This window comes from Macrosteles quadrilineatus, unplaced genomic scaffold, assembly GCF_028750875.1.
Source record: "Macrosteles quadrilineatus isolate MER2022 unplaced genomic scaffold, UCM_ALF_1.0 Scaffold_1__1_contigs__length_201487025, whole genome shotgun sequence".
NCBI classification, from domain to species: domain Eukaryota; kingdom Metazoa; phylum Arthropoda; class Insecta; order Hemiptera; family Cicadellidae; genus Macrosteles; species Macrosteles quadrilineatus.
The window spans coordinates 132017799-132043491 of record NW_026542594.1 but is presented as its reverse complement, the minus strand read 5'-3'; the positions used below and the strand labels follow the sequence as shown (position 1 = coordinate 132043491).

Here is a 25693-nt window from a genome sequence, read left to right as displayed (position 1 = left end):
TGGACCCATTGAGTAGAGAAGAAGACACAAGACCCATTAAGAGAATTGTAGTGGATGAGGTAAAGACTGCTATGTCTCAGATTTGAACTAGCTCTCTTGACTGTGACTGTAACTCCAGACAAGGAAAAACAAGTTAGGTGGTGGCGTGGCAATATTTTCTTTAATGGATACCAGACTTAAAGTAAACCCCATAAATAGCTTATATTCTAAATCTCTGGAAAATATTTTTGAATGCTGTGGGATAGCTGTTACTACTGGTAAAAATAAAATAGTTTTGATTAATGTTTATCGACCACCTCAAAAAGAAAACTTTCTAATTTTTATTGAAATCCTAGACGATACTCTGAGTATGATAAACTCATATGGCCTACATGTAGCCTATCCTTAAAAACCCCTACCAGAGTAACAGAGGAAAGTATTAGACAGATTGATTATTTTATTACTAGTTTGGATGAAAGCTGATATGTTTCTGGGGCACTGCCAGCCTTACTGTCTGACCATAATATTTTGTACCTCAAAATTAATCCCGCCATGAGACACAGCCTTATCAAGAAAACCATTGAGAAGAGGAAAATAATAGCTCATCTCTGGAACTGTTTGCAAGAATGATGGCAACTCAAGACTGGCAAATTGATAACGAAAATCCGAGTGTGGATTTTATTTTTGACGAGTTTTACACAACATTTTTGAATAGGCCTAATACTAATTCAAAAACAGAATACTTGAATGCTAAAAATCAACATGCCAAACTCCTAAATAGTACCAAGAAAGAGTTCTACAATTCTAAAATAGGTAATGCTAAAAATGTTAGCAAGGAATCTTGGCAGATAGTAAAAAGTTTAACTTGTGATGATAATTTTGTAAATAATGTTAATTTAACTTTGAAACTGAATGACGAGCACATAACTAATCCAGTTAGTGTTGCAAATGTATTTAATAATTACTTTGTAGAAGAGGTATTAAAACTGACTGGAACAAGTGAAGAGGAGCCTCTGATATCGGGTGTTGGTGATGGTGCGGAGGATTTCCGCTTATGGCCTACTACTGAAAGTGAGGTAATGGAGGTTATCTTACAAAAAGCTCTGGAGTAGATGATATCCCTTGCTTCCTCATAAAGTCATAAAAAGAATCAATTGCTAAACCACTTGCTAAAATCATAAATAAATCCTTTTAAAATGGAGTTTTTCCTAGTAAACTAAAAACATCCAAGGATTCCTATCCACAAAAAGGATGAGAAAGGTCAAGTAAAAAACTACAGGCCAGTGGCGGTCCAAAGTACATTTTCTAAGATTTTTTAAATAATTTTCCTTAAAAGACTAAATCCTTTTTTATCACATAACAATCTTTTATCGCCACAACAATATGGATTTAGAAAAAACAGTTCAACAGCTGATGCAATTTTTGATTTATTAGTCTCCGTACATGACAACCTGGATGTGTTGGAAGAATCCCTGTGCTTGTTTTATGACATGACAAAGGCCTTTGACCTTCTCTCCCAAGTGACAAATATTGGAATTAAAGGTAAGCCACTCCAATGGATTTCTACCTATCTACAGGACCGACACCAGATTATAACAATAAAATATTCAGGCTCTGATGGACTAACTAGAAACTACCGTTCTACAGTTTCCCCTGTCATAAACACCGGAGTGCCGCAAGGCTCCAACCTTGGACCAGTATTGTTTCTGATCTATGTCAATGATTTACCTGATTTTTTAACTAAAGGTAAAGTGTGGCTCTTTGCTGATGATGTGAGTCACTTTAGTGCAGGACAGTGACCTGGGTAGGCTAAGAGACAAGGCGCAAACTGGCCTAAATGAAATGAGCGTATGGTGTAAAGAAAACGATCTTATACTGAATAGGGGTAAAACTAAGGCTATACAATTCTACAACCGTAAGAAGCCTGAAAGCACCCCACTACTTCGCCTTGAGGCAGCTAGTATTGTTGTAGATGACTCTATTAAGTATCTTGGTCTGACAATAGCCAGTGACATGGTAGCAGTTCATGAGCAGCAAGACTGAAAGCTGTGTGTCACATGGTACGTAGGCTGCAATTGATAGTTGATCAAGCTGTACTGTTGAAAGTTTATTTTTGATGCTTCCATAGCATAACGAATTATGGTGTGATATTTTGGGGGAATAGTCCTTTGGCGGAGCGTATATTTTTGCTTCAAAAACGCATAGTAATAACAATTGTGAGAAAACCTTACTTATCACATTGTAAACCAATCTTTATACAACTGAAAATACTCACACTGCCTGCTCTGTTCATTCTTGAGTCTGCAGTGACAGTTAAAAGGAAGCCAGAACATTTTCCGAAAAATCAACAAATCTATAACTATTTAACGAGGCAGAAGGAAATGTTACATGTACCACAAGTTTCATCCAGTTTAGTGAGAGATGGACCAAGACCTACATGCATAAGAATTTACAATAAAATTCCAGCAGGCATAAGGGAAATTGAAGATGTGGAGAAGTTTAAATCCAAGCTTAAAGAATATTTAACCACTAGGCCTTACTACTCAGTAGAAGAGTTTTTAAATCAAGAATAGGCCAAAACTTTGACGACCATGGCACACCCGTGCTACTAATGGAATACCTACAAGTATCAAGTAAGTATCAAATAACTTACGAACAATTCTCGTTATTCTTTAAACTGACTTCTTCTTAGTACAGCAATCTAGGAACTTCCATTGAAAAATCCAAATCCTAATTGAAAAATTCCTAAATCCTTTAAATTGAAAGAATAAAATAGAATCGTTTGTATATAGTATTGTTATGAACCTAACTTTCCAAATAAATTTTAAAGCATGATTAGTAGGCAACCTAAATAATTAATCCTTTAACCAATTTAAAAATAAAGTAAGAATAATATAAATAGAAGTATAATGTTATCAAATACTCCTGCCGCAGCAAACCTGCAGAATAAGCGAATTTCCATTTGCCTGATTTGATTTTCAGTTTAATCTATTTCAATACCATAAGGTTAAAGAGTATCTAGGTTTTGAGTCCACAGGGACGCTAACAAAGTGTATTTTGAGTAAAATATTAATAGCCTAGTGTAAAATAGCAAAATTTGCCAAGTTTGATAAAAATATATCCACAAACAAGCAAACTACAACAATTTACAATATTTTTTGAATTTTCTAATAACCGTACCAAAAAACTTTAACATACTAAATTATTTGTTTTTTTAAGCTCTTTATGGTCTAGAGAGAAATTAGGATTTTTTTTGTTTTGAGGGTAAAAAATTAGAAAAAACAATTTTTACTTCATAAAACACCCCATACAACCCTGTCCCCAGAGCCCGATCATGCTGGTTTGCGAACTCATTCAAGTTTATCCTGCCTTACTCATTCAAGTTTATCCTGCCTTACACCTTCAAGCCAAATTTAATCGAAATCGGACAAAAATTAGGTACTCAAGTTATCGCGTTCACGGACACACACACACATATATATATTGGCTGCCATTTTTTACTGGATTGAGATAGTTTGTGTTGTTGGTTTTCTTTTACCAGGACCTTCAAAATTAGGGGTCGCTCAATGGGTCTTACCATTTGAAATTTTTGAGTTTCCCCCAAAATCCCCCATTTTGGGGATGTACACCAAGTGGGGGTTATGCCCAAAAAGTACTGTTTTTCATAACATGCCATAAAGGTGTGCCGAGTTTAGTTTTTCTAGTATGGGCCGTTAAAAAATTAACAAGGGGTTTCCAGACTTTTTACTAACCCTTATAGGCCTACATAGGTATATAAAAATTTGAGCAAATAGTGTTTTTGGCATCTGGGGACAACAAAATGAAAAAGTAAATCGGTCCCGGGCCTAGGTCTTACCATGAGACCCGCGGTAAAAACATGAGACTCAGTCTAGATTTCCAAGTAACTTGTCCATAAATATTTGCCAAAGATGCAGTCTTGACTCCAAACATGAGACGTTTTACTTTGTATTGTCCCTTGTGATTACTTAGGGTTTGAAGCAATGCACTTTCTTCATGAATGATTTCCCATAAATTATACAAATAAGTACATTGTATTTTTTTTTTTTTTTACTTAAATATAATACAGCAAACATTACTAACTAGATAACAAAACAGAAATTATATTCTGTAGAAATAAAGCGAAAAAAGGGCAAAAAAATACCTTCTATAACAAAGGAAAAAGTCTACATAGGCAGGGCCTGTGCGTAGACTCGAGTTGCGAAAAGGTTAATTTAGATGGGAGGTAAAAAATTTATAGGAAAACAAAAAATAATTCGTATAATTTTAAATAAAAAAAAACAATTTCTTGCTTGAAACTGAATTTTTTGTGTTCTGGAATTAAATTGGCGATAAAAAACTCTTTATGCAAACTAAAGTAATTTATAAACATCTGGTGAAGATTGAAGAGGAGAGGTGGAGTGTGGTGTGTTGGTCAGTCAGTGAAGGATGTGTATCAGTGATTGTGTAGTGGAGTGTAGGGTCAAAGGTCAGGTCTGCCCAAAGCGATAATGGCCTCGGTTTCCTCTGAACTCAGTCCTACAAGCCACCCTACAACATGCTTCTTAAATAGAGAGAGAGAGAGAGAGAGAGAGGGTGAATTTAGAATGTTGACATTTTGATAAAGTGAAAGCAATTCGTATGTGAAAATGATTTTAAAGTTTGTGGAACATTTATACCAACATTTCGAGAAAAGCGCGTATTGTGGGGATGAGTAATAAAAATATTTTGTAGCCTTTTGGTGGAACCGGGGCGGAAACTAGGTTATGAATTCTGTGGTGATGTGATGTATTGATTGTAATTAAGTGAAATGTGTAGCTACAGTAGACCCCCTCTTAACCGACCTCGTATTAACCGATAATCGGATTATCCACCTTCGATCGTAAAATAATACAGTTTGTTTTAACCGACCTTGCTTGGAGAGCAGCTCGGTTTAACCGCCGCTTTCTAGGAATCTCGGCATTTCCGCTCCCACGCTAGGCGATGAGAACTGAACCATACGCTTATCTCCACAGGATATGACTAACAATAAGTTATTTTGTGTTGATCACAAAAAATATAGCATAGCCTATTGTCAGTTTGTCATCATCGTTCGTAGCTCGAGCACATCTGATCTGATTTGTTATCTGTGAGGCAAATTTATAACATCATAAAGTGCGTTACGATTTTGAGAACTGATTACTGATTATCTTATCGCCGGAGTAAACAAACAACGCAACTTGTAGGGAAGGCAGGGAAGGGGGGTTAACAACTCCAAGGTCAAGATAGTTTTTGTGCCTCGAGCCTCCAGTGAGAGGCTATAAATAAACGTCCTGTTTTGTAACAAAATGGTCGCTTGTATCTTTAATGTCGACAAAAGGTTCAGTACTGTATTACGATGTTTTTGGAAAGCATCCATTAAAACATTACAGTACTAAAGTTATTAAAATAGAAATTTTATTGACTCTTGTCTAGTATTATAATATATTTCACTGAAAGTAGGCCTATTTGACTTAACCGTGTTTTGTGTTTATTTGTGACTTTTCTATCAATATGAAAAAGGAGATAAGAGTACTTTATTTTATAAAAAACGCAAGTATGACTTCAAAATAACGATTATATAATTCCAAATGAATAGCACTTCATTATGTTATGATTTTAGGGATTTCCTGTTTTATCCGACCTTTTGAGTTATCCGACCTAGGTCGGGTCCCATTAGGGTCGATTAAGAGGAGGTCTACTGTAATTGGCTGTTTTGGGTGCTAAGGCCTGGAGGACCCTAGCATGTTGCAATTAAGAACGTGCTATCCTCTACTACCATCTTAAAATGACAATTTAATAGGAAACGTTGTTGGGGAACCAGAGGGCGGAAATCTTTACCCGGACCAGAAGCAGGCCAAGCCAGCTTTGATTACTTATAATTTAACTAGCAATGGAACTATAGCTAACCTTCCAAACTAAACTGCTAAATAGTGTAAAATTGAGATGATGATAAAATAGGTCAATTGCGTCCTAACTCCTTATTGAACCAATTTGGACTCATAAGGCGATTCCTGAATGATTTAATACTTAAACTTTCACCGTGGTGACTATTGCATGTCTAGGAATGATTACCTTGTTAAGCGAGGTAATCATAATTTTGGAATTTACATTTCTGCGAATGGGGCGAAAGCCTGCCGGCTTTCCCTTAAATAATTAAAATAGCCTGTCATCTTAATCCTAAAACTACTTAATAATTATGGACTTATCCTGATTTAACAAGGGCATGGTGAGATGAGAAACGGATGATCAGTATATCCAAGGAAAGCCGGCGACAGACAAGACGGAGGAAATCTCCGTTCCGTAGCTCCTTGACTGTTTCTTGGAAAAAGCAAGCGACAGACCGAAAGGGGCGCGCTGATCAGAATGGCAGGCGATTTTGTTGTGTGGCACTATATAAAATAGTGGCGCTAAGCATCACAATTATCAAAGTTTTTGTACATTTGAACTAAAATAAATTTTAAAAATAACTGCCTGACTGTCAAAACTTTTGATTCTACAAAAAAGTCGTCAGTTGAATATCTAAAGTGTTTTTTAAAAGCAACTTTAAGTATTGTTTTCTGCACAACAAAAGCAGATTGCAAGATAGTTTTGTAAGCACCACCAAAAGCAATAATTCCAAAAGACAACAATGATTGAACATATGCATAGTATGCTATTTTAATTTCTTGCTCTTCCAGAATATCACTAAGTTGCCTAAATGCATAAATATATTTACGTAATTTATTTTAGTGAATTTCCCTATAGGGAAGTAGCTATTACCGTAGGACTCAAAGTAAGACCTAGGCCCGGGACCGATTTAATTTTTCATTTTGATGTCCCCAGAGGCCAAAAACACCATTCGTTCAAATTTGTGTATATCTATATATATAAATATATATATGTGTGTGTCCATCCGCACAATAACTTGAGTAATTTTTGTCCGATTTTGATACAATTTGGTTTGAAGGTGTAAGGCGGGATAAACTTGAATGAGTTCGCGAACCAGCATGATCGGACTATGTTAACGGGGTTTTATGGGGTAAAAATATGTTTTTCCCATTTTTGACCCTAAAAACGCAAAATTTCACAATTTCTATCCAAACCATTTTGTAGGGCTTAAAAAAACTAATAATTTAGTATATTGAAGCGTTATTATGCGCCTAATTGTTACGGGGAAAATTCAAAAAAATGTTAATTTTAAATTCCCATGTTATTCTTATGGAGAATAAGTCAACTGTTGTAGTTTGCTTGTTTATGAACATATTTTGATCGAATTTGGAAAATACATTAATTTCTTACTAAACTACAGTACCTTTTAACGTTTTACATAAAAAAAAAACTTTTTTACCCTCCCTGTTGCAGCAAACCTAAGTACTCACTAAACTAATTCTGTTTAAATAGGGAATAAATGTGATATTTTTAAGGAGACATTTTAGTGTAAATCCAATCAGGGAAATGGAAATTCGCTAAGTCTGCAGGTTTGCTGCGGCGGGGGTATTTTAGATATTCAACATGTTCCGACCATTTCATCTTTGAATCAAAAACAATACCAAGAGAACCAGTTGGTATGAATCAACTTTTTCAATTTTGCTACAAAAACAAGAGTTATTGGAATGATTTCCACAGACATGAATAGATAGGTTATCAAGTTTGTATTCGGTTATCTTACGTAATGGAAATGGCATGAATTTGGTTTTAGATATATTAAGAGACAATACATTTTGGTCAAGCCATTTTTAGAGGTCTGATTCAGCCTTGTTTTTAACCTCCTCCCAGGATGCTCCGGTTCATCAGCAAATAATGTTAATTTTCCTTCTGTTTAAATTTTAGAAATATTATTAATATAAATGAGGAATAAAACAGGATCAAGGGTCGAACCCTGGACCACACCATACTCCACTGGAAAAACATCGCTTGACACTTCACCAAGTGCGACAGTTTGTAGCCTATCAGAGAGGGGGTCTGACTTAGGGGAGGTACAAATGAGGCATTTAGTTCAAAATTCCTCCGTGAACAGCGCTGTAGTAGAGAGCACTTTGGCAATGAAGGTTTACTAATCGCAAAAATAGTTCTGTTCATAAAATAAAATTATAAATGCCTCCAATTCAATTTTACTATTTTTTAATTATAAAATTAAACTATCATAACCTAACCGAACTAACCAAACTTGCTGATAAAGAAATAATATAACAAAAGTTTAGTAATCGGAAAAATAATTCTGTTTATTAAATAAAACTAGAAATTGCTCAATTAAAATTTTATAATGACTTAATAATAAAATTAAACAATAATAACCAAACCAAACCAACCAAACTTGCTGATAATAAAAAAATCTTGGACAAAAAGTTAAAGCTACCAGCGGGATTCGAACCCGGGACCTACAGTATATCAGCCTGGCATGTTAACCAATAGACCACCGAGGCCGATGGCTGTTGAACGTTTTGTTACGGTAATGGCGTTCCCTCAGCTAATAAGAAGCCCTCAGCTGTCATCGTAGCCTCTTCTATACCTCCCCTGAGTAAATACCTCAGAGAGGTAGCTGCTGAACCAAGCGAGCGAGATGCCGCGCACCCCGACAAGCTCAAGTTTATGCAACAATCGACTTCTATCCACTGAGTCAAAAGCTTTTTTCAAGTCTAAAAATATTAACATACTTCGTTTGTTGCCATAAATTGCCTCATTATTGCATTTATTAATATCAAATAAAGCATCAGATATGTTTTGTCACTCCTGAAACCATACTGATTTTCACTTAAAATATTGCACTGGTGGAGGTAAAAAACAAGTTGGTCTTTAGAAATTTTCTCTAATAGCTTAGCAATTACACTTAACAAAGAAATCGGATGATAGTTATTCATGTCTGTGAAATCATTGGATTTGTGCACTGGAATGATCTTGGCCAATTTCAGCTCGTTTGGGAATATACCAGATGTCAGGCTAAGATTGACAATGTGCAGAAGAGGAGCACATAGAGAGTGGACGTTTTCTTTAAGAACAAAGGCCGAGATACCATCATGACCAGGTGCAGACCCTCCGCGCAGACCCTGGACGTAACGTTCTATGTCAGTGTGTGTGACCGTGTTGAATGTGAAATTTGTGTCGAGTGAAAAGTCAGCGTCGTTTACGACTGGAGCCCCAGCTGAATTGATTGAGTTGGCCAATTTAGAACCTACTGATGTAAAGAACTTATTGAAATTGTTTGCTCTTCATGTTCGCATTATTCTAAGAACCAGGTAAAACTTTTTCAAATGGAAAATGGTCCTTAGAGCAATTCCTGCCTGATATTTCACTAACTATGCCCCAAAACAATTTTGGATCCCTGTTAGATTCTGAAATTTTACCCCTATAATAATTTTTCTTTGCGAGTTTGATGTTTTGATTTAAAGATAGGCGCAGGGCCCTGAATCTATCTTGAAGTAATCATCTATCGGCATATGAAGACATGCTTTATGCATATCTAATATTCTGAAGTATTTACCACCTCTTATTTTGATAGGCCTAAATATTTCAGAATTATCTAAATATTGGTTTGGCCCCACCCACAGTTTTTTAATAATATCACTTGAACCAAAAGAGCGCTAAACGTTGGGGATTTCAGCACTAACGTAGCACTAATGATTGGTACCATTTTTGACATTAGCGCTCATTTTTTGTACTGGGGGGGGGGGCTAACTTTATATAAAGTTGGCCCCACCCACATTTTTGTAATAATAACACTTGAACCAAAAGAGCACTAACGTTGGGGGTTTCAGCACTAACGATTGGTACCATTTTTGATGTTAGCGCTCAATTTTTTGTACTGGGGGGGGGGGGGCTAATTTTATATAAAGTTGGCCCCACCCACAGTTTTTTTTAATAATAACACTTGAACCAAAAGAGCACTAACGTTGGAGATTTCAGCACTAACGATTGGTACCATTTTTAACGTTAGTACTTAAATGGGGGGACCATCTTTATGGACCTAAATATTTCATCAATTCATTCTTGACTTTACCCTTAATCGAGTAGGCCTATTAGGTACAGCATTTTCTCTTGGATGTAATTTTCCCAATGGATATAATAACGTATTCTGCCAATTCTATCTTCAAAAATATCACTGAATTCTTGAGTATTTGTCTGTTGGCCTAAGTCTTTCTTTATTAGCAATCTTTACCAAGCTCAAATTATCCATTAGATGAAAGTAATTTTAAGATATTCATATATTTTTAGCCATTCACATCCAAGAATTGTGGCTAAACCTTAATCTATATATATATACAGTGCTCGATTTGTAAAAATAGAGGTTCCGGAACTGTAACCTATTTAAAGCGATTAGTATGTAGCGTCAGCTGATGTCTTAGCAACTATTATTTATTATTGTTGTTATTGGTTTTCTAGAGGAATACGTACACTTTGTAACTCTTCTAATAATTTTTTTTTCTTACTTATTTGGTCGTAAGTTTATTTGAATATCACAAACAATCACGACCAAAAGTACCTATGCTACCAGACAGGATGGTGAAGATCACAGATCTAGAAAAACCATACAATGTCAACATTGTTGACAGGGATGCCTGGGATAAGGGTGAACCTGAATACATGAAAAGGGGGATCACCTGGTATACGGATGGCTCGAAAAAGCCAACGGGCACGGGGGCTGGAATATATGGGGTCAGACCCAAGGCGCAGTTCTGCGTAAGTTTGGGAAAAATGGTCACTGTATTCCAGGCAGAAGTGGTTGCCCTGTCTGAGTGTGCGAGAGTGTGTTTTAAGCGCGGTCTTATAGGCCACACTGTATACATGAACTCAGACAGCAAAGCAGCACTAATGGCACTTGACAGTTTCGACTTTACCTCCAAGGCTGTATGGGACTGTCATCGAGCCATGAAAGCCCTGGGAAAGACCAACAGGATCATCCTTAGTTGGGTTCCAGGGCACAAAGGTATTGCTGGCAATGAGGGAGCTGACAAGTGGGCAAACAAAGGAGCTGAAAGCTCATGGGTCCAGAGCCGACGTGTGGCATTGCTTACAGCACAGCACGGAGAGCTGTTCGCCAGTGGATGGGCATAGAACATCGAAGGAACTGGGAAAGAACAGAAGGAAATGTACAGTCAAAGAGAATGCTGAAGGCACCTACAGGTGCGATAGCGGCAGAAGCCCTTGGGCTGAGTAGGAAGGAAGACCCTGCGGAAGGTGGTTGGCTTTACAAGCGGCCATTGGGTATTCCGTGGACATTTACACAAGATGGGAATTCAAGTTGAAAGCCTCTTATGTAGGAAATGTGGAGAGGAGGAGGAGACAGCATTCCACGTGATATTTATGTGCCCAGCCCTACAAGGTCTGCGCATGAGATCCCTTGGCCTATCGACTGGAGATCAAAGGGCAGAACGGGTCACCATAGTCAAAAGGATCTCAAGGTTCACAAAGGACCTGGGATTTGACAAACAATGAGGACCTGTGAATGAGGGTGCACAATAAGCTGTTCTAGCTGCGCTGCAATCCCATGGTTACTTAAAGCCTGGCCCTCTATAAAAAAAGTACCTATTTATGCCAATAATTTTATCTTTTCCAAAGCGAGGTACCAGAACTCCACTCCGCTGTGTTCCCCCTCATACCGACCACTGTATATATACATTTAAGCTTTAAACATTTCAGTGGTATGATCTAGTACTCTAGCATACCGCACCTTACCTAATTAGTCTAATCACTTCTCTATAGGTAAAAAGGCGAAAGTTTAAATTTGTTTTTAAGGAAAAGCAGAGAACCAGTTGACAAGACTGTCAGTCCAGTACAAATGAGTTCAAATGGTCAAAACTCAAATTACAAAAAATCTGAAAAAATACCTAATCTATTTTATTCATATGGGCTCGCAGCACTTATAAGGAGCAGATGTGCCACAGTGCATAAAAAATACTCCTGTAAGAATTTTTCTAACTGTCCCTAGAAACAATTTGTAAATCAGTCGCTGCAGACTTTTGGGCTGAAACAAACGAGCAGGCTGCAGTGCCATACATAAAAACACCCATTTTACTCAATGTACGGTACTTATTGCATCGCAGTAGCTGCAGGTCAGCAGCTAAAAGAAAGTATAAACAGTGCACCATTTTATTACTATCAGGATTGTTTTACAAAATATTTTTTAGACCCATTGCATAACAAAAAAAATCCCACAAAGGAAAATAACTGTAAGTTATAGGCTGTTATTTAAAATAATTTACAAGTTAATAAAGGATATGTTTTGATGCTTTCATTATATGATAAAATTCGGTTTTTTGATCAGTGTAACCAAAATGTTGAGTTTAAATAAATTAAAAGATGATTTTAAATCCAAGTGGTTACAGTAAGTAGGTCTTATTGGCTTTCAATTGTCAGGTTGTCTGTTCAATACAGGCAATTATTGATTCTGGATCCAGTTGCAATGTCATTTGTCTACTAATCGAGGGTACGTCCTAACAGAAGGTCAACGTTAAGAAACAAACAGTCTAGGGTTTTGACTGTTAGGTAGGCCTACATTTAGGGTCAGTAAACAAGGTGTCATTAAAAATAAATGAATTAAGTAGGTTGTCATTAAACCTTCTTTTAACTACACTTTGTATTACAGTAATATAACCATAGCAACTAAAGTTAATCGATTAAAGTATAGGCTACTAACTGTAATTAGTTCCAGTCTAAATTTCAGTTAAAAAGTGGGTATTAGCCTACAAAAAATGTCATGCAATTATTTTTTTTGGAAATCGAAACACTACATTGGATCTTTTGGACATACAGGCCTCTTTAGTTATTTGCCTGATTTTTGTTGTTTTTACATTTTTCCCTTGAGCAAGTTTTGTATGGTAATAGCAATATTTGGCCTCCTGGTGACAGCAATGGATATCTACCGTATTGTAGTTGATGGACCAATACTTTCCAACAGTATCTGGCCAATGACTTCTGAAGACAAGAAAAAATCAGTAAGTGAAGAGAAGGAGAGAGACATCAAACTTGTGACTGCTGTTATTGAGTGGACCATTTATTGTTGTCTTTTCATGGGAATCTACAACTCCCATGCTGTCCTGTTGTTACCATGGTTATGGCTTAAGTCATTTTTACTGCTCTCGTCATTATTTGGATTCTTAATGAGGCTGATTGGCCAAAAAGCTTTCATGATCTCTTTAAATGGGTCCATAAAAAAATGTGTTGAGATTCATAACATACTTTATGTATCATGTCTATTTAATGCACTATATTGTTAATCATTAAATTTGTTTTTACTGACAATGCTACATAATTATTGTACAATGAAAATTCTAAAGGCTTACATGTTTGGATGGGTTAATGTTTATCATAAGCATCTATTAACACTTAACACAGATTGGGAGAAGTGACTGGCAAGAAAATTGTAGGCCTAGTCCTATCATGTCTGGATAAGGGTACACTTACATACATCTGTTGTCAAAAATAACTGAATGAAAATATTGATTATTTCATTGGATATATCGTTTGGATATATCACTTGGATATATCGTAACCTCATTAAACAGTTACTATTTTGACAGTTCTCATTGTGTATCACAGTTTTTTCTTGCTGCTTAGTTCAAATTAGCTGTTTACATAAATGCCAAAAAAATTAAAGTGTTGCACCCTATTGGTAAATCTTATAACTTTTTAATGCTTTTTTGCATATCATAGAACCAACTTTTTTTGTTGAAACATAGCTGACTAAATTCTTTAATTCCCTTTAAATATGAATACTCATAAGGTTAACATGGGGAACCACAGAGCCACTGGGGCGGAGCCCGAAAGGATTTTTGAGATAAGAATATATCATCCAAAAAAAAAGCAAGCATACGTCATGACCAAAACCATACAACAACATAGAAAAGACACCATAGAAGCAAAAAACATATACCTCACTACGAACCAAAATAACCACAAAAATGAGTATATTAGGCGGAAAAAGGCCTATGATCAAAGTCATCCAAGCAAAAAAGGAGTATGTTACTCACAGGATATCAACGCATCAAACCTATCCAAAGAATCCTGGAAAATTATTAACGAAGAAAGAAAGAAAAATAAGACCTCAGATCTCAAGAACAAAAGCCTAAAACTAAACAACATAATTATAACCAACCCAAAAGATATTGCCGACTCTTTCAATGATTTTTTATCAACATAGGGAAAACAACCGGACCTACAAAACTCCTAAACACCCCAACCAACAACTTTCAGAACAACTTACAACCAATGCTGGAGCAATTTGAACCAGTCTCAGAACAAGATCTAAAAAAATTATTCAAATCCATAAAACATAATAATACAGCAGGAATAGATGACCTGTCTGGGAAACTTATACATCACTGCCAAGATGAAATAGCTCATCCCCTACTACATATCATAAATTCCTCCATAGCCAAATCTACAGTACCAGACAAAATGAAAATATCATTAGTATACCCAAAACACAAGAAATCTGAAAAAACCCAATATAGAAAATTATAGACCAATTGCCATACTTCCAACCTTATCTAAATATCTAGAAAAAGTAATCCACATACAAATAATGAAATTCTTAAACTCCAACAATAAATTACATATCCAACAACATGGATTGCTTGATTGTTAAAGCAAGGGTTAAAACGTGGCTAAAAAGTTATCTCTCCAATAGACAGCAAATAGTCAAAGTAACCTACTATACTAACAACACTAAACAAAAAATAAAATCAACCTGTGGGAAAATGGAAACATGGATTGTTGAATTGCTTGAACTTTGTCTAAGTTACCTTACAACCTTAGGCCTCTTTGTGGTGATTGGAACTGATCATAATATCAATTTGCTTAGCTCTGACAACCACACGTCTGATTTTGTAAATTTGATGCGAACTTTTAATATATTCCCTTCAATCATCGAACCAACTAGGGGTCCTGCATCTTTGGACACTTTTCTAACCAACTTGGACAGATGGGACTATGTGGCTGCAGTAAGTGTGGGCAGTATTGCAGATCACAAGCATGTTCTGCTGTCGGTCACTACTCCGAATGTGGATCAACATCACCAGGTGTCCTCAAAAGTGGTATCCTTCAGAGTCTACAGTGAGGAGGCAGAATTTAAACTTATAGAATACCTAGAACTGAATGCACATTTCTGGTTTGATGAAATCAAAGCATTGGCGGCAAATTTGATCAAAAGGTCAAATCAAATCAAATCAAAATGTCTTTATTTCGTATAAAATAATCATTTTTTTCAGTTTTAGCGAATTTCCCATATAGGGAATAAGCTAACCGTAGTACTCATGGTAAGACCTGGACGCGGGACCGATTTTTTTTTTCGTTTTGAGGTCCCTAGAGGCCAAAAACACCATCCGTTCAAATTCATATATATATATATATATATATATATATATATATGTCCGTTAGCGCATATCGAGCAAAAATGATCCGATTTTGATGAAATTTGGTACAAAGGTGTAAACCTACATTTATTCGAACGAGTTTGCGATCCAGCAGAATCGGCCCATGGGAACAGGGGTTTATGGGGGGTTTTATGGGGTAAAAATGGGATTTTCCCATTTTTGACCCTAAAAACAAAAAAATTTGCAATTTCTTTCTAAACCATTATGTAGAGCTTAAAAAAGAAATAATTTATTATATTGAAGCGCTGTTGTATGCCTAACTGTCACGGAGAAAATTCAAAAATAGTGTAATTTAAAATTCCCATGTTATTCTTATGGAGAAAATGAAAAATTGTTGTACTTTACTTGTTTATGGATAAATATTGATAACATTATGCAAATTTATTTATTTCATCCTATACTATTGACTTATGGTCAAAAAACACTTTTTACCTTCCCCGTAGCAGCAAACCTAAGCACTCGTTAAATCTAATGTTATTTAAATAGGAAATAAATAACCTATGTCTTATTTATAGAAATATTTTAGTATAAATATAATCAGACAAGTTGAAATTCGCTTAGTCTGCAGGTTTGCTGCGGCGGGGGTATTTACATAATATCAGATTACCATAAGAATATAACTGAGTAGGCCTAACTTGAACTATACGAAATTAATCCCACATGGGAGAACCCGTGCGTGGGAGTGAGTCATTTTATTATACTTTAATATGAAAGAAAAAGAAAGTTTTATACATAATAAGAAACAAAACAAAATACTTGTAATTACTGGCATCGTGGCATGATTACAAAGCGCTAGCGGAATTTTGGCAAATCACACTGGAACATAGATAAAATGATATCAGGTTGACTCGTTGACTTTCCCCTACCATTAACCCCCCAAAACGCCCCCCTCCCCCCCCCCCCACACACACACACACACACACACACACGCTCACACAGACACGCGTGCAAACACAAACACACGCTGTATCAGCTGTCACCTATTGTCTGTATATGGAAACTAATAATCTATTAGCTCCATCCCTCCCAATGAGTTTTAGCCAGTGAACAATGTGTTTTTTGTAAGTTGTAATTGAGTGTCTGTCATAGTCTCGTAAGTCTAGTGGAAGGTTAGAGTAAATGATGTGTGCAATGTAATAGCAATTTGTTGTAGAAAATGTCTTTGTAAATCTTGGTAAGCGTATGCCTTGGCCTAGTGCATGTCGAGTATTATGGTCATGTTGTGGACGATCAAAGAGTTGACTCATGAATCAGCTGTCACCTATTGTCTGTATATGGAAACTAATAATCTATTAGCTCCATCCCTCCCAATGAGTTTTAGCCAGTGAACAATGTGTTTTTTGTAAGTTGTAATTGAGTGTCTGTCATAGTCTCGTAAGTCTAGTGGAAGGTTAGAGTAAATGATGTGTGCAATGTAATAGCAATTTGTTGTAGAAAATGTCTTTGTAAATCTTGGTAAGCGTATGCCTTGGCCTAGTGCATGTCGAGTATTATGGTCATGTTGTGGACGATCAAAGAGTTGACTCATGATGTTTGAAAATAAACATCGAAACTGTTCTGATGTATATTTGCGTTAAATCAAGTACATTCGTTTCGGTGAAATGAGCATCCGACGAGTATTGCCTACCCTTGCCCAGTGCCGCTTTTATGATTGCCTTTTGTGTTACAACAAGAGGTTGTAGAATATTGCTGTAAGCACAGCCCCAGGCAATTATCCCCCCCTCAAGCAGCGACTGTACATAAGCAAAATATGCATTTTTAATTTCATCTATTTCAAGAAAATGGTGCAGTTTGCGAAAAGCAAAAATTAGTTTTCTTAACTTTTTGTTTAAGTATGACACGTGATCTGCCCATGATAATTTTGAATCAAACACAACTCCAAGATATTTATAATTGGTGCATGTTGGAAGAGGTGCATGTTGGCAAGTCAGGGGTTTCTAAAAATAATGGTTTGCCTGTTGTTAAGGACTGGTATACCCCTGAACTCTCTAGGCTAAAGAACATGATAACTTTAGTTAATGACTTAGTTAGTGTAAGACCTGATCTGTCTAACTTGCTTAAGCTGCTCAGAACACAATACCATAAGAATGTGAGGGATGCAAAGATCAACTCAAATGCTGCATACATAACAGGGGCTTCCAATCCCTGTAAGGCGGCCTGGAATTTAATAAATCAAAATAGACCTCAAACAAAATCTGATATTCTTGATCCGTCTTTTGCATCTGCTGATGAATTCAATTCGTACTTTGTTGAGTCTGTTGAGTCCATCTTGTCAACCATTCCAAATGTAATGCAATCCTCTCCTGTGATCCTGTCAAGCATACCTAATGGTGCACCTACTTTTGAATGGAAACATGTATCGGTCCAAGACATTATTAATGCTGTTTTGGGCTTTAAACTCTCTAACAGTAAAGATGTGTATGGCATGACACCTAATCTTTTGAAACACATTGTGTGGGCACTGGCACCTATACTAGCCCATTTGGTTAATGTATGCTTTTTAGTAGGTATTTTTCCTGCTCCATTAAAAGTCTCTAGAACTGTGCCTGTCTATAAAAAAGGGTCCCGTGACAATGTTGCAAGTTATCAACCAATATCGTTGATTCCTGTATTTTCTAAACTGTTTGAAGCTATTATGTTTGCTCAATTGTATGACCACCTTGAAGCACACAGCGTTCTAGTGCCTGGTCAATTTGGCTTCAGGAAAGCCAAATCCACTATATTGGCTGTTGATTCTATTGTACAATTAATTGTTGATGCTTTTGAGTCTAAGAAATCTACCTCCGTAATACTTTGTGACCTCTCTCGCGCTTTTCGATTGCGTGTCACATGAAATTTTGCTCCTGAAATTGGGAAAATATGGCCTAGAAGGCAGTGCTCTGAGATTGGTCAAATCCTACCTCAGTGATCGCCAACAGGTTGTAAGTTGGAATGGTATTACATCCAAACCATTAGCTGTAAGACACGGGGTTCCGCAAGGTTCCATTATGGGACCTCTGTTATTCTTAGTGACAATCAATGACCTCTATACCAGACTTTAAGGTAATTACATGTTATATGCAGATGATACTTCCCTTATATCATGTAAAGCGACCCGTGAACAAGCAGAGCTGTCTGTTAAGATTTTTGAGTCAGCCTCAAATTGGTTTGTTGACAATAAATTAGTGCTCAATAATGAGAAAACACAGTACATAACATTTAGCCTATGTGATTCCCAGATTGTTCCTTTCCAAGAGCCTGTCAAACTCCTTGGTATAACCCTTGACCACTGTCTCAATTGGAAAGACCACATAAGCCAAGTCTGTACTAAACTAAGTAGAGTAGTGCATCTTTTAAGACGTCTAAGTGACCAATTGCCACAAAGTACCCTTAGAATGTCCTTCTTTGCATTTTTCCAACCTCACATATCCTATGGGTTAATTTTGTGGGGCCACACACCCAATGTTGAAAAGATCCTGCGACTGAAATACTTAAATACTTACTTGAAATACTGCAAAAGAAGGCAGTAAGGATACTCTGTCATGCTCACTATAAAGAACACAGTAAGCCCTTGTTTAAGAGACAAAGAATTCTGACAGTTGTAAATATGTATATATTCCAATGCCTTGTTAGTATTAAGAACAGCATGAATGATTTACATGTAACCAGTTCAGTGCACAATCATGGCACTAGGTTTAGTGCTAAGCTTGTCATTCCTAGGTCCAGAACTGATAAAAGAGCTAGGTCATACCCTGTTTCAGGAATAAAACTGTTCAATCACCTTCCTGGTCATGTGAGAAATCTGGAAAGAAAGAACTTCCAAACCGCAATATTAGACTGGCTGATTGAAAATCCTTTTTTCAAATTAAAAGAGTTTTTTGACACTGTAATTATAGTTAAGTAAGTTTTCCTCTGAACAGCCTGTTTGCTGTTTTTGCATAGTGCATGCATTTTGCATGAACTGCATTGGTTTGCTTTGTATCATTTTGTGCATGGTCTTGAACATACCACGCTCTAATTTCTTCCCACATAAGATTTGGTATTATAGCCTGGGGAGCGGCACCGCAAATCTACCTAGACCAAATACTAACTGTCCAGAAGAAGTCTATAAGAGCAATTAATGATCTGCAAGTTGAAGAACACTGTAAACCATACTTTATCAACAATAAAATTTTAACAGTCATATCCATCTATATCTCTACGAAACCATCATCCATTCCCTAACATCAAACAACAATAGAAGAGAAGACATACATGACCACAACACAAGAAGAAAACAACAATTTAACCTACCAACAATAGACTTAAAAAATCTCAAAACCATCCAAACTACATAGGACTAAAATTTTTCAACCACCTCCCAGATCAATTAAAAAATATTCAAAACACAAACGGCTTTAAAAATAAACTTAAAGACTTCTTCTCAACAAGACCCTATACAAAATAAAAGATTTCTTTGAGGCTATTGATGACTAAAGATGATGTGAAGAAATAAATCTGGACGAGCCCCCTTTCTTAAGGACAGCGGAGGCGAACACCCACAAGTAACAAGTAACGAATATGCCTATAAGTTATGTTAATCGGGAATGTGAGCTATCATCATGCCAAATTTCAGCCCAATCCGTCCAGTGGTTTATGCGTGATTGAACTTCAAACAAACACACAAACTTACACATTTATAATATTAGTAAGATAACTATAGGTAGTCCTAGGAGGGAATTTCAACTAACCATGTGAGTAAGTTACAACTTAACCATTGGCATTAGGGTGCTGAAGAAGACATAACTTAGTGAAGGGAGCATCATTGATAGCTGTTGTTTTCACCGATGTGTGGTGAGGGGTGAGGGGAAAGAATGTCCACATCATAAGGCTTGCAAAAATGTAGAGCCTTAGATAAATGTAAAGGGTGACCAATTTTATGCCCATTGAAAATCTAATAAGTCAGATACAATGAAGTGATATAATGAAATAAGCCCTGCGATATACAGGATAGCCTACCTATACATAAAGATTAAGTTAAGTTTACTCCTACGAAAAAGTAGCCGAATAAAGTAGGTAATTATTGTACAGGTATTGCAAACTTTCTAACAGTGCTTTGGATTTGAAAACATTACACATAACACAGTAATAATCACACATACCTCAGTTCTAATAAACAAAGAAAGTCCAAATTTGACACTAAAATTTCTGGGTGAATTGACAGCAACAGCAAAAATGACAGTTCTTGGCTACTCCTGGTAGACTGAAGTGACGTATGCGTATGACTCGTATGCGTATGACGTATCGCGAATGAATCATGAATCGCCGAATACTGCCCCTTCCCTAGTGTTGTGCGTATCGATACAGATATCGATACAAGGACCTCAAAATATCGATATTTTCTATCGATACGTGGGAGTGTATCGATATGCCCGTATCGATACACCAGGTGTATTACACCTATAGCCAATAACGTATCGAATATCGTATTGTTTATTTATTAATATAAATCTTATTTTTATGGTAAGAAATTTGTCTTCCCATCTTCCTCCCCTCAAAAGAAGTATTGTAAATTTGATATTTTACCCTAGCATCTTCAAAAACACTGATAAAAAATGTATTTTCAGCTATGTTTTGCAAATAACCTCAAAACTAGGGCCACCATTAATGGAAGTGGGGACCCTCATTGTCCATATTATACTATATAATGTGCAAGTGGCATACCCACCATCATTATTAGTATGTTTTGGTTCAATTAATTATCCCTGTGTAAAAACTAGGAAAACGATGACAAAATGTTTTCCAATTTGAGGGTTTACCGGAATTTGGAGGTTATGTATGTATGTTTGATAGGGTCGCTGTCAATGCGCCGCCACGTCAAACCGCCACCTCGGTGTTTTGGTCAGAGGCGTCAACCCGCCACCCCAAAAAAACCGAGGTGGTGGGTTGACGTGTACGTACAGGTCAACCCGCCACCTCGACAACAGGCCACCACGACAACCCACCACCACACAATTTTCCGAGGTGGCGGGTTGTCGTACACACTCAAGTCAATGAGCCACCACGACAACATGCCACCACGACAACCCGCCAACACCAGTTTTTATCAGAGGTGGCGGGTTGTCGTGAAGCTCCATGTTCGATGTCGGCAACCCGCCACCTCGTACGTAGGCGACAACGTGCCACCCCGTCAACCCGCCACCACTCTTTTACGAGGTGGCGGGTTGACGTGTACGCTCAGTGTTCGGTGCCGTCAACGCGCCACCTCGCTCATAGGCGACAACGTGCCACCTCGACAACCCACCACCTCACGGTTGGATTTATCAATAAATAAATCGGTTGGATTTATATTCTGTAGCATTAAATATATTGTACTTTGATTCATTTAATTTAGAGAAAGTTAATGTACCTAACTCTTAAATAGCATTTCTGGACATTTTAGTTTATTTTCGGAAGAAAGATTGATGGGTAATACAATTATTAACATGGTGAAAACCCGACATTTGAAAGGGTCTCACGCCCTTATGGGTAGGATCTTTTAAATTCTAAAACCTTAAAGCAAAACTACGAATTGGTCCGAATCCTTTAACACCAGCACCTTAAACGTTGAAATTTTTCCACAAATAAGGGAGGAGTAGTGTTCACAAAACACAGTCCTCGCGTATTAATATGAAATGATAAAAACGTATACCAAAAACAAAAATAGAATAGTTATTTTACTTAATTGCCAGTGAATAAACAATTTTTTTTCATTAGGCGTATAAATATATATATATAAGTTTTTATGCGCACCTACCACCACGTGCGCACGCAACATACGTGTGAAAAGCATGCATTTTATACATTTAAACCGGCGATAGTCAGGGATAGTCTTTTGCCATTTTAAAATGGTGATTGCGAAAGCAAGACGCAAAGAAAATTGTATTCACTTGAATTCAAAAGGTAATTCGGGTGAAATTATCGGTATTCCGTGATTAGACCACGAATACTATGTAGAAGAGACCCGGTATGGATTATAAACATAAACAAATGATGTTTTAAAAAATAGTACAACACCCCATTGCTGTAACAATTATGGTCCAAAAGTTATTTCAGCTTTTGTGATTTTGAACTATATACTATCACCGCTTTCCCATGATATAGGATGTTAACAAGCTTATGGGAGAAAGTATGTTTCAGAATGCTGATACCGTTTATTTTTACATTTATTTTGTCATTTCTAATGTTTGATATTAAGTAATCGTCCGTGATATGAAATAAATTGAATCACGTATATTGACGCTTTCAATTGGCTGAAGGCCACTGGGGCAGAGCCCTGATGGAGTTTCAAATGTGTTTAGTTTTATGGCAAATTTACATGTCACGACCTATCCAACGACACCTTTAACTTGATGATCGGATGAGTAGCAGTTTCAAAACAATAATCACAACATTTGTGTTGGCCAATTAAATATTTAAATAATGATGATGTTTGTGTGTAAATATATCCTCGACTAAACAATTTTCACAATGTGCAGTATATCGTATCTACATAGGTTAAAATAATATTACTGATTCATTTGAACCTTTATTATGCATCAAACAGTTTCATTATACGATTAGATACAAATTTGACTTAGGATTATAACCTGAAAAAAGTTAAAGCCAAAGTCCTTTATTTTTGTTAACCTGATTTTTGTTTGAAAAAAAAATGTTTTTTTTTTGCAAGATAATGACTTTTGGTACCATTTGCCTCCGTTTAATAACTGATCAACGCTGTTTGACGAAATAATATTACATTTGGATGTTAAAAATGTAACTGGCCTAAGTGTTTATTTCAAGTTACGGCCAGATTCATACGTTGAAGTAGAGTGCTACACTTTACTAATATTACAAATAAATTAATGTTTGTGTGTTTGTTTGGGGTTCAATCACTCAATAACAATTCATTGGGCACATCGGGATTAGGCTGAAATTTGGCATGATGATAACACTTTCTTCTTAAGTATAGACTTGCTATTACCTCAAAACTTTTTTCTTTCTTTTTGCCTTTTTGAATATCTCTCGTATGTATTTAGAACAATAGCACAATATGCCTCATTATTAAAACATCAGGAACGAACCACGAATTATTACTGGAAAAGGTGAACGAAATGCATGTTGTAAAATGTAGGCGTGGATCGTGGACACCTCTGGTGCAAAGTATTTGGCCGATTGTTTAATATAAACAAACCCATAACAGTCAGTACAGGGAACTTTAAAGGAAATATTAGGGAACAGAATACAGGGGTGTCCCGTTAATCCCCTCGCACGTTTTCTACGAATGGACTTAATCTGGCATTTCTTAGATTTTTCTTTCACATCAACAGGCCATTCCAGTTATTGAAGTGTCGGGTCACTCAGGTCAGTTCACTTTCCCGAAGTTGCGAGATCTCGATTGTCCTTTAATTTCCAACCTAAATACTGTTTTCATTTCACGTAGTTAATCACAGAAGAGAACCAAACTAATATTCTGCTGTTGATAAAACTATTCTATTTCTTGTATTAATTTATTTTATCGTCGGATTATACTTTTTGAAAGATTTTTAGACAAACAAATCCAAATCACTGTTTTGAATGATATTGGACACGTTTCTTTAAAATTGTACTAAAACGTCACTTACGAAATACCATAATGTGACGAGATAATACGTTATCTGAAAACAAATTGCGACCTGTTTAGAGTAATCTTCCTACCAACTTTCAATTATATCTTTACGTTATAATTTATTTACAATCAGTGAATAAACGGAACTAGCTGCAGTGCCCGTGATTCGCAACGGGAAGATGTAGCTAAAGTCCATACTGCCTAATCCAAACACTTGTTAAGTAGATTGAATTTTTAAACAAATAGCAATCAAATTTTTACAAAAATGCCCTACATTGTAATTACCCTACTGTTTACATTAAAATATATAAATAACATAATTTTTATAACTTATGGTTATAGAATTTTTCTTCATTTCAATAATCAATTGCATAAATAAACCTACCACATAGTTGTGTAAATTACATAATTTTTACAATTAACATATGTTCTTCTTCTCATTTTTAATTTCTGACAACAGCTGGAGTTACATAACAATGTCTGTTTCCCACGAATCTTATGGAGAAATATGAACCTGTAAAGGGCCCCAGGGCATCACCCTAATTATTTCCCTAAAAAGAAAGTTTTCTGCACAACTTCACGTTACGCTCTTTCCAAATGACACCAAAAAATTCCAATCGGTTTAGTAGTTTCGGAGGAGTAAATGTCATAGAAAAACCTGCTTGCGTATTAAATAAGTTAAAAATCCCTCTCCTCAGAATTTTGAAAGCCCGTGGAGCAGATACTAGTTCAATATCGAAGGTGGGGGTAGTTCTAATCCTCGGAGTGGTAGCTTGATTTTGTCCAATTTGAGTCCAATCGGTTCAGTATCTTATAGTTTATCTCATACAAACACACAAACACCACCTCTTCTTTATAATAGTATAGATAGATTTAGTAGATGATAGATGGATAGATAGATGTCATTATTATGTGATTATTGTTATTGTTTATATTTGATTTGTTTACAAGTTGTACACAGATTTAGTTTAGTTTGTAAAGATACTTTTAAATATGAATCAATGATTTCATACAATTTTCAACAGTACATTAGTGGAATGCCCCGAACCCATTGTGCCAAGAGTAAAAGTACGGTATTAATGCTACTTTGATATTATCCGGAGGCCACCCTTATACAGCGTGCTGCGGCGGTTATGTTAGGTTGGGTTATCATAAATATGTTTGTAGAACTTTCTTAGTTTCGTTGTGGATGGAATGATACCAGATGAGTCATACCATCGCCAAATCCCCTCCAAGTAGGCCAAGGTCAGGTCGTTGACCAATGGCCGGAGCGCGCGCATCACCTGTCACCGCCTGTATCTCAGGTGTTGTCACTCATGTTGTTTAACTTAAAGATTCATAATGCAACGAGGAAACCCAGCCTAACATAGCCGCTGTCCGCTACAGCGCGCAGTATTTACTCAGTATCTACTCGGTGGAGTTCGTGTGGCAGCTAGGGGCGGTGACGCATTAAACTCAATCTTGCCTTCTGGGAGGCAGACCTCAAAAACCGCTAATTGCAATTGCAATCATTTCATATTTGGACAGTAAGTTAATTAAAGTATGTTCTTTCTAATTAATGTGTTTTTTTTGTCTTAGGTAAAAAAATCCCTCTAGAAAACAAGTGGCCTCCGAATAATACCAAAGTAAAAATGTAACGGTACGGTATTTCCTGAAGCATGAAATGGAATTTCAAGCAGAGCATGATAAATTCAATAGAAATCTTGGTTTAAGATATCTCCTAATGAGATTTTTGGAATATATCTGTCTGGTATGAACTTCTCTG

The 25693-nt window shown here is 36.4% G+C and overlaps 1 protein-coding gene across 2 annotated transcripts in view; it reads right to left on the bottom strand.

Annotated features, from left to right (window-relative positions):
* Positions 1–20582, bottom strand: part of LOC128985142 (catenin alpha) — a 129158-nt gene extending 108576 nt beyond the window's left edge. For both annotated transcript variants that reach the window (XM_054404531.1, XM_054404526.1), the window contains exon 1: positions 20465–20582. The gene's annotated coding sequence lies outside the window, so the exon portion shown is untranslated. The remainder of the gene's footprint in view (positions 1–20464) is intronic.
* Between the last annotated feature and the right edge of the window lie 5111 nt (positions 20583–25693).